A 17,629-nucleotide genomic window follows, 5' to 3' on the forward strand; every position below is an offset into this window, starting at 1 on the left:
TGATGGTATATTCATGTACCATCATAAAGAATCTTTTCCAAAGAGAGTGCTTCAGAGTCCTTGACAAGATCTTCATTGTTTGGCCCCTTGGAATTTTGGTTTGTGTTACACTCATGCTTCATGGAACAATACTTACATGGGATAGTTGCCTTTTGCTCTGGTAGATCCTTTGGTAGAAGGCGACTCAAGTAAGGCTTCAAGCGATAGCCGTTTACCTTCCTGGAGTGCTCTTTCCCATTCAAGTCCATAAGTTGATAGTAACTTGAATTGAAAGCCTTCTTGACTATGTATGGCCCCTGCCATCTTGTTTCAAATTTGGCATCAAAACGATTATCGAGTCGAATGTCATACCTTAGCACAAGATCTCCTTCATTGATGCCTTTGTCCTTCAGTTTCTTGTCAAGCTTCTCCTTTGTCTGTGTGGCTTTCCTCTTATAGCACTCGTATGCTGCTTCTCTTTTCCACTCAAGCTCAGCTAAGGTAAGAAGTCGATCCATCCATGCTTCTTGATCATCTCGTGCTGATTTTCCATGAAGTCGCATTGTTGGAATGTTTAGTTCAATTGGCTGTAAAGCCTCTTGACCATAGACCAAGTGAAATGGTGTGAACTCCGTGGCTTCCCTATATGTGGTTCGATACGCCCACAAGGCACCATCCAATAAGTCATCCCACAACTTTGTCTTGTTTTTCACCATCTTTCTAATGATGCGTGCAATGACACCATTAGCTTTTTCTACCAAACCATTTGATTGGGGATAGTAGGGTGTACTGTGACGATGTAGAATGCGAAGTTCTTCACAGACTTCTGTGAGCAATCCCTTTCGAAACCCTGGACCATTATCAGAAACAATCTCCAAAGGTGTGCCAAATCTACAACAAATGTGAGTGTAGACGAATTTTCTCACTGTCCTCTCATTTACCTTTGCCACACTTTGTGCTTCCACCCACCTAGTCATATAGTCTACAACCACTAGAATGTAGAGTTTACCATTTTTTGTCCTAGGCAGAGGACCCATAGCATCAATGCCCCACTTTTCAAAGGGTCCATTTGCAAGCACAATTTGCCTCGGACCATAAATCAATCTTCTATTCCCATTTACCTGACAATTGTGACAACTTTTACACCAATGTTGGACATCCACATGCAGACTTGGCCAAACATACTCCACAAGCAAAATCTTCTTCACAGTTAATTCTTGGGAAAAATGACCACCACATGCCTCTTCATGCAAACCTTTTAGAATGGCTGGAATTTCCGCAATAGTTGGTACTCTTCTGCACACTTTATCCTTCCCTCTTTGATAGAGGGAGCCTTCTAGGAAGAGATACATGCTTTCCTTCTTCATGAGTCTCCTCTTCTGAGCTTTTGTGAAGTCTGGTGGAAACTCACCCTCCAAAATGTAGCCAATGATGGGAGCCAATGACTCCAATCCCTGGTACCTCGGTTGCTTCACAGCAACCGCCACCATGATGACCTGCACTTCTTTCTTTACACATGCAACGGCTTGTTGTGCAAGTAAATCAGCATCTTCATTTTGTTTCCTAGGAATATGATATAATTGCACCTCCTCAAATTGATTAAATAGCCTACGGATGGTATGAACTTTGGCCCTTAGTCTTTCATTTTTGCATGCCCAAATGCCTAAAATCTGCTTCACAATGAGAAGTGCATCCCCTTTTACCATGAGACGTTGTATACCATGGCCAATGCATATTTTTAAACCATGAAGTAGTGTGTCATATTCTGCTTCATTGTTGCTAGCTGAACTTGGTAGATTGAACTTCTCTTTCATGACCACCTCTCCACTTGGGTTGAGCAACACTAGCCCTCCCCCTGCTTTTCCTGTGGCTCGACGAAAAGCTCCATCAAAGAACAAGGTAAAAGCATTAGGAATACTTTTTGGTGGTGGCAATGGTAGGGTCTTTACTTCAGGCACCTTAATCTCCTTTTCATGCACCCTATAAGTGAGAATCCCTGCCAATTGTGCACGCACACTATCTTCTACCTTGAAAGAGTATTGAAACTCTTGCAACTCCATAATCCACTTTGAGATCCTAGTACTAAGATTCATTTGAGATGACACCCAAGGGAACAAATTCTCTGCGGTGAGGATTACAAAAGGTTTTGGGAGCAAGTAGGATCTAAACTTCCTTATCGCAAACATGAGAGAAAGCATCATGAGTTCTGCCTCCGTGTAGCCTCTCTCTAAAGCATTCATGACCCTACTAGCAAAGTAGATGGGCCGCATCCTGGTACTATAGGGATCTTGTTGTAACAAAATTGCACCAATTGTTTCTTTCCCAGCACTAGAGCTAACAAAGAATGTGTACTCCCAACAAGGAGGCATGAGTGTTGGTAGCTCTGACAAAATGGCTTTAATGTTACAAAAGTACTCTTCAAGCTCATCAGACCATGCAAATTCTACTTGTTGTGTCAACTTTTGCAAAGGGTGAAGTAACTCCGAGGCTAAGTGAATGAAGCGTGACATATACTTCACCTTTTGAATGAATGAGATGACCTCCTTAAGACTCTTGGGTGATGGTAGCTCAATAAGAGCCTTTGCCTTTGAAGGATCCACTTCAATGCCTTTGTAAGAAACTTTATGAACAAGCAAGATTACTTCATCCTCACCTATATGGCACTTGTCGGGGTTGAGTTGACCTCCCATGTCGTAGAGCTTCTTTAAACCTTCTTCTACCCTTTGTAGATGCAATGATTTTGAGCTATAAATACAGAAATCATCAATGAACACCCTAATTGACTTTCCAAAGAATGCTTGAAACACCATATTCATGAAACGTTGGAATGTTGCAGGAGCATTTGTCAGACCAAATGGCATGACTCTAAAAGCATAACAACCCCAAGGAGTGATAAAGGTTGTTTTCAATTGATCCTCCAATGCAATCCCTATTTGAAATTAACCTGAGTAACCATCGCACACAGTGTACTTCTCATGACCAGCTACCTCATTTAGTATCTCATCCTGGAATGGGAGGAGAAAGTGATCTCTTTTTGTTGCCTCATTGAGGGGACGGTAATCCACACACACCCTCCACTTGCCATTTTTCTTAGGAGTGACAACAACAGGAGAGACCCACTCTGAATTCTCCACTGGATAAATGAAACCTGCTGCTAGAAGCTTTCTTACCTCCTTGAGTAGAGCCTGTTCCTTTATAACTCCTAGCCTTCGTAGCTTCTGAGCTTTAGGTGTGGCCTCAGGCTTTAACTCAATCTTGTGTTGAACAACATCTACCCCACGCACGTCGGTGTAGTCTTTAGCAAAAAGCCTGGGAAACTTCCTTAGCACACATTTCAACTCCTCTCTTTCATCCTTTGTAAGTGTTGTTGATAGCATACCTTCCAGCATCCCTTCATCTTGAACACCTTCGTTCTCTTGAGGACCTACCTCCTCCAAGCCTTGACAAGAGGTCTCTTGGTTGCTTGGCTTAAACCTTACCCCCATGACTTCGATGGAAGACTCCTCTTCAGTAATGTTGCCGCTACTTTCTTCTTCTGAAGTGCTATCGGTCCAACCTTCTTCCGTCTCACTTTGAGATGATTCTTCATGGAGCTCCTCTTGGCGTTGCTCCTTCATGTCAAAGACAACCTTCTTATGATTGTCGTTCCTGCAAATTAGCTTTCCACTCTCCCAATCCTGCAAAGCTCGCATTTTCATTAGCCATGGTCTCCCTAGGATAAATAGGTAACCATTTCCTTTGGTAGACATGACATAGAAATCCACTGCCTTCTTAATGCCAAGGGCCTCTACAAAGACATTTTTACAAATGCCTACACACCTAGCCTTGCTATTGTTTGCCATCTTGACCTTGATTTCAAGTGTCTCATGGATGTGCATGCCTAGTCTTTGCATGAGTCCCTCTATCATGATGCAAATTTGTGCACCCCCATCCACTAGACCTTTCCTAACCAATCTTCCTTTGATGTAGCAGTCTAGCACCGGTGTAATGTCCTCATTCATTTCAGCTTGTGCAATTTTTACAACAGGCACACTCTCTTTTACCTTTCTCCTAGTGCTAACTGCCTTTGTTAAATCCCTCCTAACTTGTGGGCATAATGCAAGAAACTGAGGCCATGAGATATCAGGACCCTTACCTCGCATGTCTTCCAACAGGTTGTATGGAGCCATACCCTGTCCAAGAGGGAAGTCTTGGCGATTGATACGACGTCGAGTCCTCTTAGCTTCCTTGGTCTCCTTTGCCTTCTTGCCTTGTCCATGGTCACTCTGTGATGGGACACCCTCTTTCTCTTTACCTTTTTCTCGGCCACGCTTAATGCCATTGGCTTCCATGTCAACCTCATTTGAATTTGTCACCTCTACCACATGCACATTTGGATCTGGCAAAGGTGGAACTCCTTCTACCCCTTGTGGAGGTGGTCTTGGTCCATTTGGCCTTTGTAGAAGCCTTGGTTGTTGACCAGCTCCTTCTCCTGCATTCATCACTGGGTAATTCATGTTAGGTCTCCCTGGCTCTCCACGGGGCCAAGGACAATTATACATCCCATGTCCAGACTCTCCGCAATTCCAACATTGCAAGACTCGCCTAGGTCGTGGATCTCGCTCTTCAGACTTCTTTGCTTGTCCCTTTGGACCTACAGCTTGTGCAAGGTGAATTGACAGGCTGCTTAAAGATTCGTTTAACTTCTCAATTACTTCCGCCGTTACCTCAGGAAGATCTATCGATGTTGATGCTTGTGACTTACCTTTGGGTCTAAGACCTTCTATTGGAACCTCTCCCCTTAAGCACTTGAGTTTCCTATATTTCTCAGCAGCCCTAGTTTCAGCTGCATCAAAGGTAGCAGGTGCACCCGCCTCAACTTTTATCTTAAGGTCAGGAAAGAGTCCGGCTATGAACCTCTCCTTCTTTAGAAATTCTGCACCATCACCAGGGTTAGCAACATTTCGTATCCATAGATCCCAAAGACGTAGAAACTCTTGCTTGTACAAGTAGTAGTCATCTAAGTCTTTTTTCTTATGAGAAACAATGTCTTGCCATAATTTTTGAGTGTTTTGGGGATCAAAGAAGTATTTCTTGAAACGATTCAAAACTTCTGTGTAATTCCCCTTAACTTCCTCAGGCAAAGAGTCAAACCAAGTGCTAGCATCTTTCCTAAGGACCACCTCAAACATTTCTACACGTTCTTGATCAGTTATTATCCTCTTGATACGGCAAGACATCTTGAAATTCGCTAAAAATAATTCAGCATCCTCTCCAGGCTCTCCAAAGAAAAGAGGATACCCAGACATTTGGCGTTGGCTTTCCATTGAATTGATTTCAAAGTGACACCCGTTTTTGTTTTTCTTTCTTAAAAAGATTTACACAATAATGTATCTAGCTTGCAATCTATTCTACAACAAAATAAAGATACTCGCATCAAACGACCTATGATAATCAATAAGAGGTAGGATGACAGGGTTTGGTGATGCGAGAATTTATCCTACTCTTTGGGCACCAAACATGAACACCATACGTTGTTGAAAATGGATTTTCCTACTAATTGCAATGTTTATTCTAATGTGTGGAGTGAAATGGAAGAGGAAAACCTCTATTCCTGGGCCATTATCCATGGTCTATGCATGACCTAATGCTTAAAACAAAACAAAAATATAGACGTCCAAACTAAGGTCGTACCTAATGAGAGGCAAAATAAAAGGATTTACTGAAGCGTTTATCTCGGCCAACCTAAGAGGACCTAAAATTCTACGAATGACACGTTGAAATTGCAACTTAGTACTAACAATTATGTGTACCTTTTGCCTTGCAATGGGAATGAAGGGATCATACAAATTTTCGTGATTCATGCAAACTACTTGACTATGCTAAAGGTTGATTCTACACAAAAATACACAAGCCGTCCTCAGTGGGGGCACCAATTTGAAGCGGTCTGGGGTGGGCAACAAGAAGAGTGGCCTCCAAGCACTCTTCTAGGCTCCCATGCTACTCAATTGGGTTGGGGTTGGAAAAAACAACAAACACACACACAAACCCGCAACCTAACCCTACACAAATTTGGGGCACCACCTAGTTTTGGATGCGAACTAGGACGGAGAGAGAGAGACAGAGAGAGAGAGAGAGATAGTGCTCGGGCTGCTTTGAAACGTATCGGCAATGATCAAGCAAACACAACTATATATTTAAAAAAGAGAGAGACAGGGAGAGGGGGTGCTTGTTGCATTAATACCTTCTTACAAATCTGTCATGACAAATCAAAGTGAGATTAGTATTTGTTCAACATAGCCTGAGCAAATTACACCACAACACATCACAAGAAAAAAGCCACCCCAATCATTGTCTTAAGGCCAGGGGAGTCCTCTCCACCCTGTCGCCCTCTTACAGCATGTGGGATTTATGGCTAAATTGATAACAATACCCGGAGACAAGCTATCAAGAACTTAAATAAAACACCAAGACACTTACACATCATTATTGTCCATGACTTCACGTTGGAAGGGAGACAAGGTATCTATGCTTAGTCCAAATTCACCCTCCTTGATTCAGCAAATGTTGGGCTTACTCTAGTAGGAGAAATGATAGATTTCCTACTCTCAATTTAATGATCACTCTCTCTTACAATGGCATAGAGTTCCCTTGCTAATCACCCCTAATACAACACATACATATGCCTAATGCCAATGAGATTCCACTCAAGAGCTCCTTCTCAAGAGGTTGAGCTTGGCTTCTCAAGCTATAGCATAGTGCTCTTTCTTCTCTTCCTTTTTGTGCTAGCTACACCCTCCTTTTATAGCAATTTTGAAGGCTAGGGTTACTCCTCTAACCATGGTTGGGTTAGATTTTCAGCAATTTATCTAATTTCTTTTGCTTGGAATTATCAAGAAGTTGGTGGGGAAAGAGAGAGGAGAGAAATGGAGGTGATAGGACTTTTCATAGTGGGTTAGTGTTAGTAGAGTTAGTATTAATTTACAAATGGAATTGGATATTTACAATGGGAGTATCCATGTAGGATACAAATAAGGAAGAAAAACTCTTAAGAGGTAAGAAAAGGTGGATTTCTTACAAGGTTGATGCTCCAAGTGTCTTGAGTAGGGCCAATTTTGACGCTTGTTGACGGTCCACTAGCTTTGACGGTACATTTTTTCTCCACTCTTGACCTTCCTTGAGAGACAAGGTAATTGAAGCTGAGTAATCAACCACCATGATGCTGTATTTTAAGAGAAGAGGCTGAATTTTGTGGTTTTTTTTATAGATATGGGTAATTTGGAGGAGGAAAAATGAGACTAGGTGGTCAATTTTGGAATGGAATTGTGCGTGGGAGGTATGAGTTCATCATGGTTTCTCTTATTCTTCAAGGTTGAGGAGAAGGTGAGTAGGGTGCAGAGAGGAGTGGTGAGAGAGGTGGGGATGATGAGTGGAGAAGTGTGTGTGAAAGAGGAAAATGATAAAGTGGAAGAGAGAGTGTGGATGCATAGCATGGGAAAACTGGGGTCCACTAATAAAATCATAGCTCACAGCTCGTAGCTCAAAAAAATATGAAAAAATTTGAGGCAAAAGTTCAGCCCACAAGCTACAACTTTTGTTTGTATCACCTTTTCAAATTCGGAGAGCAAGTGAACTTTAAAAATTCAACAAAACCGACCGTTTTTTTCCACTGCACAAGGTCCTTGTGGGGTCCTTCTTTGGATGATTCTTTTGAATACCTCCAAGAGTAAGCCCTCCATAGTGCATGTATGCATGCCACCTACCCTTGACCTTATTTGGTAGGTCTATAATTGAATATATTGTTGAGATCATGATATAAGTGAATAGTACAACTAAGAAAATCAAATATTGAGGGGTCTACAAAATATGTACATGTCAAATATAAATAATATAAGTGGAAAAAAAATAAAGGGGTCAAAAGAAATCTCTCTCATTATGAGGCTACCATAAAAAGATAAATATTTTTGGTGTTCTAATTTTTCAGAAAAAAAACAAAATAGATGTAGGAAGGGAAAAAATCACAATAGTGAAAAAATATACACATAAATAAAACTAGTTTTTTTGGATTTTTGTTGGGGTGGAGTTACACCAAATATAAGAGAAGCTTACATGAAAATATTTCTATATGTAATAAAGAGTATGAAAAATGGTAAGAAAAATTGTGGTAATGGTGAGGCAATGTACAGAGCATAAATAACACACACCTAGGTAGAAATATTTAAATAAATACCAAAATAATTATGAAAAAATCTTTTATTTAGGCCCTATATACAAAGAAATATTTACATACGCATGGTCCATAATATACTTATATTTTTTATATTTTTAATTTTTTTGGCTCAACTAGCCCAATGACTAGCTAATTGAGGGTTTTTTATTTCAGTAAGGAGATATGGGAAAAGTCCCCTAACTCACACGCACCTATATACAGTGAAAGGGTGAGGGTAACCACAGTGTTTGAGTGATTTGATAGGGTGAGATAACTCACTATGGCAATTACAGAGAGCCGAAAAAACGGCTATCACTAGCAATGCCAAAATTGTGGTTTTAAGAGGGGTTATAAAAAACATGCATCAAAAAATATAATGGTAAGACCACCCTTTGTTGTTTGGTTGAGTTATGGTATGTCTCACACTAATTTTTGTCTGAGGGAAGTACACACACACACCTATTTTATTGTCAAGGGGGGGACTTCTACTCAAGGTTTCAGGGGAATGAACTCTGCCATGGTTTGTCTCACGTCCATTGTCAGTGGTTTGGGCTTGAGGGGTCGTTGTTCGGTATGCAAGCCCAGGTTTAGTGGTGTCTATCTTAGCGTGTGGACATAGTCCCTTATAGCATGCAGTGTAGGATTTTAGTTGTGGTTTACAAAATTATCATAAACAAAAGTATAGCATGTGATTTTTTTTTTGGTTGCTGTGGCGAGCTTCCTCTCTCGCTTTATTTCTTCTTTCTTTGCACTCGCCATGCCCCAAAGGTATCCCCATATCCCATCTCTACTGTCAGATAGGCCATCTCATTGATTGGCCTAAGAATCTAGAAGGGACCATAGTACCTTTCTGCTAACTTAGCATAGTACTTTTGGTGTCCTGTAGGATTCTTGTTCGTTGTGTGCCTTAATCAAGCCTTCGGAAATTTAAGTAAGACCCAATCGTTATCTTTAAAGGCTTGGACTCTTTTCTACTTATCAACAGCATCCTTTTGCCTTTGCTGTGAGATAGAGATAGCATCCTTAATCTTTTGGAAAGATTCTTGTAGGTCTCTGTTAGACGCATGTCTAACCTCACCATCCTATTTTATTGCAGTATTAGCGAGAACCACGATTAATTTGTCAAACCATGGGACGAAGCTGACTCTACTAGTGCATAGAGGCTACAAGAGGTTGTCAATCTCTTGGAAAACAATCAACAACTTGCATCTAGCTCAAGCTACACTCAAGTGACTGAAATCACCAAAAGCCAAACGCTCATCGGCAAACAATTCACATCCGTTACAGCATCAAATGACATCCAAATGTAATGTTCTAGGACAACTTTATAAGACCTAAGCACACATGCCTATGGCCTCAAACCCCACTTTAGATCAACTTCCAAAATCATGATTATTAACAGTAGTGGATTTTTGACCTAGTTGTTTTCGACCCCGAATGCATCTAAATGCTTAGCAATGATGCCTCAATACCCCACCTATGCTTAGTTTTTTATTTGAACATGTAAATTCCTAGTTATGATGAAATTAGGCCATGGATCGCCGATGCCAAAAGCTACGAAATACTCTGAATGGCTTACGTCAATGCTTAGAGCTCTTATTTGTGGTTGCAATGCAACAAACACGACTGCAATGTGACAACCGGGAAGGGAGTAGGAAGCGCGAGAAGGAGAGGAGTGAGAGCCATTATCTCACGCTGCGTATTTCTTATCCAAAAACTTAATAAAATCTTTACAAAGTTGACTTTTATACCTTAGCCAAGGTCTAAAATGTTAAGTATGGAGCCTGATTTACCCTTGTAATTTTCTGTGGTAAAAGCGCACATTTGTAAGGCCCCCATTATGAGGAGAAGCCATCGTGCATGAAGGAAAATCACTCACCGGAAACCAAAATTTTCACGGACAAGAATCAAAGGCCCCCGAGACTTTTTTTTTCGCCGAAATATTATGGCTGGACGGCGGCCGGAAAGTGGTCGGAAAACAACCGGTCGGTTGGCCGGTGGCCGGTAGTCAATGGCCGATGGCCGGTGGTCGGAAGTCAATGGCTGGTGGCCGGTGGTTGGAAGTCAATGGCCGGTGGCCGGTGGCCGAATTCAAAAGCGGACTTGTCTTCTCAAGGGCGGCCACACATGGGCGGATTGGAGGGTCCGATTTGGACTTATTCGCACAAGGGCGGCTACACATGGCTGTCTCTCATAAGAGAGTGCCGGCAGCCCTTTTGGCCTATAAAAGGAGGCCATTTCTACACACATTTCATAGTGTGAAGTTGATGCAACAAGGTGAGTGTGAGGTGGTGAGAGTGAAGTAAGACGGGAGCTCCATTAAGGGTATAATCCCTTTGTAAACTACTTCTTGTTTTGAAGTACTGAAGCCATTGAGTGGCTACTTTCCTATGGACGTAGCCCACATTGGGTGAACCACGTATATCGTGTGTACTCTCTCTCTCTCTCTCTCTCTCTCTACTCTATAATATCATGTATATAAATCTGTCTCTCTCCATTAAGTAATCTACTCAATTATCTATTTAGCTACGTCTTATTTCCTAACAACTGGTATCAGAGCAAGGTTTGCTCGTAGCTAAATTATCTCAAGGAAAGGATTCCTTGAATTGAGTGGGAGTTATGGCGGAGGAAGGGAAGCTCAAGATTGAGAAGTTCAACGGCAAAAACTACCAACATTGGAAGATGCAGATTGAAGACTATCTCTACCAGAAGGACCTCTATTTGCCAATAGGCAGTCTTGCGAAGAACCCCGCAACAATGGCAGATGAAGCATGGATTGTCCTTGACCGAAAGGCACTGGGAACAATCCGGTTAAGCTTGGCGTTGTCAGGAGTTTTTTGGAGCAAGGGATTGCGCATATGTACATATACATGCATGGTGCATCAAATAAAGGATTGCCCATTTTCCTTAGCCAGGTGGTTATGTGGGGCCCACATGTGTAAGGTAGGACAGGGTGTACTTAGTGCATCGATTTTCACTATTACCAGTACCACTGTGTTTTTCTACAATAATGAGGAGTTTATAGCGTGTAAAACTTCTCGAGGAAGCTATCCGCGGGCCGACGACATGAGGTCAGCAGGTGCGTCAGATGGCATCTAGTGGCGTCAGGAGGGCGAACGAGGTCAATATTTGCACGCAGATGAGGACGGACACAACGTGGGTGTTTTCTTGTGAGAGTTACGCAGAAAGGTCATCATTAGGACCACTTTTTGGGGCCACTTCACATGGTGGCGAGATGCATTATTGGAAAAAAGCTGAGTGCCAGGTGTGCGGATGATGCAAAAAGGTGACAACTATGCACTGCGAGGTCAGTTTTTGGCCTGTTCGGGGTCCGTTTGAGGTCATCTAAAAGGCCAAGGGTGCCCAAGTAATAAAGCTAAGTGTGGGAACTGCAAAAAGAGAGAGAAGACCAGAAAAAACGTGGAGAAGAGAGGAGGAACAGCCGCAGGTGTGTTTTTTGGGTTTTTGGAGCCTGTTTTGGCCGTAAACTGCTCATCCGAGGTCGGATTTGAGCACTTTGACATTGTAGACTGGGGTTTTGGGCCGTTCCGGACGCGATGGCGCTGTCCATTTTTCCAAATTCCTCACTCTTTTCCTGCTGTTTTTCTGTGTAAGTTTCTCCTATGAGCGAAGTTTCTGCTCTAGTTTGTGATTGTATCTGGCTTATTTTACCCATATTGTGTGAGCTATTTGCCCCATTGGTGTTGGCCCAGGCTCAATTGTATCTAAACATAAAAAATATTCCTCTTTTGAGCTGAGTTTTTTGGGTGTGTGTGTGTGTGTCTGTGTGGAGTGGGCAAGTGGATAGTCTCTCTCCTCTCACTCCAGAGGTGTGTTCCCTATCTCGGCCAGGTGTGTTGTCTAAGCCGAGTGGTGCCCCATAGTGTGTGTGTGTGTGTATCTTCCGACCATAGGTGTCAAGCATTTGGGAAGAGAGTGTTGAAGCCAGAGCTACGAAAAACCATTATGGCGTTTGATGTGTTTGAAAAGTGGGGGATTGATGCAATAGGCCCGTTACCTATCACAAGCAGGGGCAAAAGCTATATCTTGACGGCAGTGGACTATCTCTCTAGATGGGCAGAGGCTATAGCAGTAAAACAGATCACTGCAAAGGATGTGGCAAAATTTTTGTATGATGAAATATGTTGCAAGTTTGGGGTTCCATTAGAGCTACTTTCAGATAAGGGGCCAGGATTTAGAGCTAAACTGCTAGACTTCTTATGCACAAACATGAAAATTAGGCACCAGCATACCACTCCTTATTACCCACAGTGTAATGGCTTAAATGAAAGATTCAATGGTGAGTTGGTACAAATTCTTTCTAAAGTGACAGAGCACCAAGGAAAGAATTGGGATTTGGAATTGCCTAGTGCATTATGGGCTTACCGTACTTCGGTGAAGACAGGTACAGGGTTTACTCCATTTCATTTGGTGTATGGAAAGGAAGCACTATTGCCTGTGGAGGTAGAGTTGCCTGCGGTCAAGATGTTAGAGAAGTTGCTTGGGTCGCCTAGTGATGCATTCAAAGAGAGGCTCTTGCAGTTACAAGAGGTCCAGTTGGATAGGATGAGCGCATTGGAGCATTATGGGCAGATGCAGGATAAGGCTTTGGCAAAGATAAATGAAAAGGTTAAAAGTAAGGGTATCAAGAAACATGACTTGGTTTTGCGCTACAATAGTAAGCTGAACAACACCTTCCAAAAGAAGTTTCAAATTAAGTGGGAAGGCCCTTTCAAGGTAGTGGAGTGTTTTCCAAATGGCACATATCAGCTGGCTAACCTGGATGGTGTTCTACATAAGTCAAGGGTAAATGGGTTGTGTCTTAAATTGTATCATGCTAGATTGATGATGGTGGAGCAAGATGAGCTGTCTATGGATCAAGCAGTGTTGGTGAGGGATGAGGAGACCTGTGATGCGGCGAGTCTGATATCTCTCTTTGCTGCTGCTGATCATGAATGATCTAGCAGGCTAGGGGATGGGCAAATTATGTCAGGAGTTTTTTGGAGCAAGGGATAGCGCATATGTACATATACATGCATGGTGCATCAAATAAAGGATTGCCCATTTTCCTTAGCCAGGTGGTTATGTGGGGCCCACATGTGTAAGGTAGGACAGGGTGTACATAGTGCATCGATTTTCACTATTAGCAGTACCACTGTGTTTTTCTACAATAATGAGAAGTTTATAGCGTGTAAAACTTCTCGAGGAAGCTATCCGCGGGCCGACGACATGAGGTCAGCAGGTGCGTCAGATGGCATCTAGTGGCGTCAGGAGGGCGAACGAGGTCAATATTTGCACGCAGATGAGGACGGACACAACGTGGGTGTTTTCTTGTGAGAGTTACGCAGAAAGGTCATCATTAGGACCACTTTTTGGGGCCACTTCACGTGGTGGCGAGATGCATTATTGGAAAAAAGCTGAGTGCCAGGTGTGCGGATGATGCAAAAAGGTGACAACTATGCACTGCGAGGTCAGTTTTTGGCCTGTTCGGGGTCCGTTTGAGGTCATTTAAAAGGCCAAGGGTGCGCAAGTAATAAAGCTAAGTGTGGGAACTGAAAAAAGAGAGAGAAGACCAGAAAAAACGTGGAGAAGAGAGGAGGAACAGCCGCAGGTGTGCTTTTTGGGTTTTTGGAGCCTGTTTTGGCCGTAAACTGCTCATCCGAGGTCGGATTTGAGCACTTTGACATTGTAGACTGGGGTTTTGGGCCGTTCCGGACGCGATGGCGCTGTCCATTTTGCCAAATTCCTCACTCTTTTCCTGCTGTTTTTCTGTGTAAGTTTCTCCTATGAGCGAAGTTTCTGCTCTAGTTTGTGATTGTATCTGGCTTATTTTACCCATATTGTGTGAGCTATTTGCCCCATTGGTGTTGGCCCAAGATCAATTGTATCTAAACATCAGAAATATTCCTCTTTTGAGCTGAGTTTTTTGGGTGTGTGTGTGTGTGTGTGTGTGTGTGTGTGTGGAGTGGGCAAGTGGATAGTCTCTCTCCTCTCACTCCAGAGGTGTGTTCCCTGTCTCGGCAAGGTGTGTTGTCTAAGCCGAGTGGTGCCCCATAGTGTGTGTGTGTGTGTATCTTCCCAAGAGTGTGTATCGGGTGGTTATAGAGGCCTTCTGTGTGTTTCCATCCCGCTCACAGCGTCAATGGTGGCCTTCAATGTTTCAGAGATGAAGACCATGGAGGACTTGATGAAGTCACTTGACGACTTCTACGAGAAACTATCGGCATCCAATAAGGTATTTCTTATGAATCGCTTGTTCAATCTAAAGATGGCAGAGAATGGTTCAGTTGTAGAACACCTAAATGACTTTAACACAAACATAAGTCAACTTCAATCAGTGAAAATCAATTTCGATGACGAAGTGCGAGCTCTCCTTATACTATCATCTCTACCGGATAGTTGGGACAGCCTTGTGATGGCTGTAAGTAATTCTATCTCTGGCAGAAATACTCTTAAGTTTGATGATGTTGTGGGTGTTCTCCTAAGCGAGAAAATGCGAAGGAGAAGCACAGAAGAATCATCATGTGCTACACTATCAGTGGAAACAAGAGGAAGGCTTAAGGAGAGGTTCAAAAACCAAAAGGGTCGTGATCGCTCAAGGCGGAGCAAGTCACGCACAAAGTCAGTTCTTGAATGTTGGAACTGCGGCAAGAAGGGCCACATCAAGAAGGATTTCTGGTCCAAGAAGAAGAAGGAGACAGAGTCTCAAGACAACAAGCCAACATCGGAGGCCAATGTGGCAGGTAAAGTAGAGCAAGATGCTCTAATTCTCTCATTAGACAATGTTTCTAATTCCTGGATAGTAGATTCCGGGGCTTCATTCCATGCGACACCACACAAGCAACATTTCCAAGACTACACCAAAGGTAATTTTGGGTATGTATACTTGGGAGATGATGAAGCTTGTGAGATTGTCGGCAAAGGTACAGTTTCTGTCAAAACTGCTAACGAAAATGAATGGAAGCTTAAAGATGTTAGGCATGTTCCTTCTCTTCGCAAAAATTTGATCTCTACTGGACAATTGGACGATGAAGGTCACAACATTGCATTCGGAAACAAACGGTGGAAGATCTAAAAGGGATCTTTGGTGGTTGCCAAGGGTGAAAAAGTCGGTACACTTTACTTGTGTGTTGTTAGCACGCAACCTTCAGCTTGTGCAGCAACTACAGAAGTTGACAGTGCGGTGTGGCACTACCGACTTGGGCATATGAGTGCCAAAGGAATGCAAATCCTTCAAACAAAGAAGCTTCTTCCAGGTTTGAAAGAAGTGGACTTAGAGTTCTGTGAAGATTGTGTTTATGGTAAACAAAAGAGGGTAAAATTTCAAAAATCAGGTTGGTTCATTCCGATGTTTGGGGTCCTACAAGTACACCATCACTTGGTGGCTCATTGTACTATGTAACATTCATAAACGATGCGACTAGAAAAACATGGGTTTATGTCATGAAGAATAAATCCGATTTATTTTCCATATTTCAAAGGTGGAAATCCTTTGTGGAGAATGAAACAGGTACCAAGGTTAAATGCCTCAGATCCGACAATGGAGGCGAATATTGCAACCAAGCTTTTGAAAGCTTTTGTGCTAGCAATGGCATTTGGAGGCAAAGGACAACCCCAAAGACACCTCAACAAAATGGGATTTCGGAAAGGATGAACAGGACAATCATGGAACGAGCACGAAGCATGCGGCTACATGCAAGCCTACCGCTTGAGCTTTGGGCGGAAGCTGTAAGTACGTCTGTGTACTTAATCAATCGGTCACCCTCAACGGCATTGGATGGGGGAGTTCCAGAAGAGGCATGGACAGGTAAACCGGTGAATTATGCATTTCTCAAAGTGTTTGGGTGTGAGGCTTTCATGCACATAGATAGAAGCCTAAGATCAAAGTTAGATGCAAAGTCCAAAAAGTGTTTCTTCATTGGATATGGAGAAGGAGACTTTGGGTATCGCCTATGGAATCCTGAAGATGGTAAAATCTTAAGGAGTAGGGATGTAATTTTTAACGAACAAAATATGTACAAAGATTACTTGGAAAGAAAACAAACAAAAGAAACAAGTGATGAGTACATGGAGCTTGAGGACGGTGAAGACTCAAGGATTGTAAACGGTGACAATGTGCAAAAACGTCAACCAAATGAGGAGCCTCAACCTATTCCCCGAAGATCTACAAGAGCAAGTAAACCTCCAGAAAGGTTTGTTCCTTCCTTCAACCATCTCTTGATCTCAGATTCTGGAGAGCCGGAATCATATGAAGAAGCTATGCAACATGAATCCAAAGAAGAATGGACGAAGAGCATGCAAGTGGAGATGGACTCACTACATCGCAACCAAACATGGGAGTTGGTTGAGTTGCCTAAAGGTAAGCGGGCACTTCAAAACAAATGGGTGTACAAGCTAAAGGAAGAAGAAGGTGGGAAGAAAAGGTACAAGTCTAGGCTTGTGGTAAAAGGTTTTTCTCAAAAGAAAGGTATTGACTTCAATGAAATATTTTCTCCTGTTGTAAAAATGAACTCAATTAGGCTTGTCTTAAGCCTTGTGGCTGCTCATGATCTAAATCTCGAGCAAATGGATGTAAATACGGCATTCCCTCACAGTGACTTAGAGGAGGAAATCTATATGCTTCAACCAAAGTGGTATGAAGTAAAAGGTAAGGAGAAAATGGTTTGCAGATTAAAGAAGAGCTTGTATGGTTTAAAGCAAGCATCAAGACAATGGTACTTGAAGTTTGATCGATGGATGTTGGATCATGGATTCACAAGATGCAACTCGGATCACTGCGTCTACACGGAGAATTTGGGAGATGGGAAATTCATCATCCTAATGTTGTATGTTGATGACATGTTGATTGCAAGTGCTAACATGCAGGACATCAAAGACCTAAAAGAGGAGCTGTCCAAATCTTTTTCAATGACAGATTTAGGTGCTGCAAAGAGGATACTTGGTATGAAAATATCAAGGGACAGGACGAAGAAAACAATAAAGCTATCTCAAGAAGATTACATCAAGAAGGTACTAGAAAGGTTTGCAATGCAAAATGCAAAACCAATTTCTACACCTTTGGCTGGTCATTTTAAACGAACGAAGGATATGTGTCCAAAGACACAAGAGGAGATAGCCTATATGTCTAAAGTTCCATATGCTGCAGCAGTAGGTTCTCTAATGTACGCTATGGTTTGGGCAAGGCCATACATTGCACATGCAGTGGGAGTTGTGAGTAGGTTCATGGACAACCCAGGTAAAGAGCATTGGCAAGCTGTGAAGTGGATACTTAGGTATCTAAAAGGGACAACAACAAATGCTTTGTATTTTGGAGGAACTGATATTTTTCTAGAAGGGTATGCTGATGCAGATATGGTAGGTGACAAAGATACTCGAAGGAGCACTACTGACTATGTGTTCACAGTTGGAGGCACAGCAGTAAGCTGGGCTTCAAAGCTGCAGAAAGTGGTTTCACTTTCTACC

Source organism: Adiantum capillus-veneris, chromosome 13 (assembly GCF_014529385.1).
Source record: "Adiantum capillus-veneris isolate H3 chromosome 13, ASM1452938v2, whole genome shotgun sequence".
Lineage (NCBI taxonomy): Eukaryota > Viridiplantae > Streptophyta > Polypodiopsida > Polypodiales > Pteridaceae > Adiantum > Adiantum capillus-veneris.